Below are 714 nucleotides of genomic sequence, written 5' to 3'. Positions count from 1 at the left end.
ACAGAACTGTGCCTGTTTTTTCCCTTACATGCCCCTTTTCATTCCCCTTTTTTTTCTAAATTCCCTAAGATCTCTCCCATCCTACTTACGTTGTATCTTTTATCGTTTTTTTATTTCTCTCTCTCTCTTCCTCGTTTCTCCTTGCCTCGCCCCTTTCTAAGAACGCCTCTCTAGTCCACCTCCGATCTTTCCCGCCCCCCCCCCCCCGGCTCTCTCTCAGCTCTTCCTTTCATATTCTCTGTATCCCCTGTTCTTTCTGGGTAAAATATAAAAATTCATTTCCATTTCTTTGTTTTGTTCAGTTTCAGTCGTATCACGCGAGAGTCACGCTCTATTACCTCGCTGTACACGTCCAGCGACTCCCCAGAACGAGCCTTCAGTAGATTCATAACTTGCTATTGCATTCCTATTTTCGTCTCTATTTCCGTTCTGCTTTTATTTTCCTTTCACGCTCTAGGGCGAAATAGACTGCTTTGTTCTGTGTCACTTTCCTTTAATATATAGAATAATGCGAAAAACGCCTAAAAAAGGAAGAACATGCATACTATATCTACCAGTACCGATATACGTTACCTATAAAGTTTTATTTTGTAGTGTCATATTTCAACATATAGAATAAGGATGATATGAAAAAAATTGGATAGTTTTCACACTTGTTCTGCATTCTGCGTTAATATATTTTTCTTGTGATCCGAAAAAACTTTTTAAACGTAG

Source organism: Penaeus monodon, chromosome 30, assembly GCF_015228065.2.
Source record: "Penaeus monodon isolate SGIC_2016 chromosome 30, NSTDA_Pmon_1, whole genome shotgun sequence".
NCBI lineage: Eukaryota > Metazoa > Arthropoda > Malacostraca > Decapoda > Penaeidae > Penaeus > Penaeus monodon.
Note: the sequence above shows the minus strand (reverse complement) of the source record.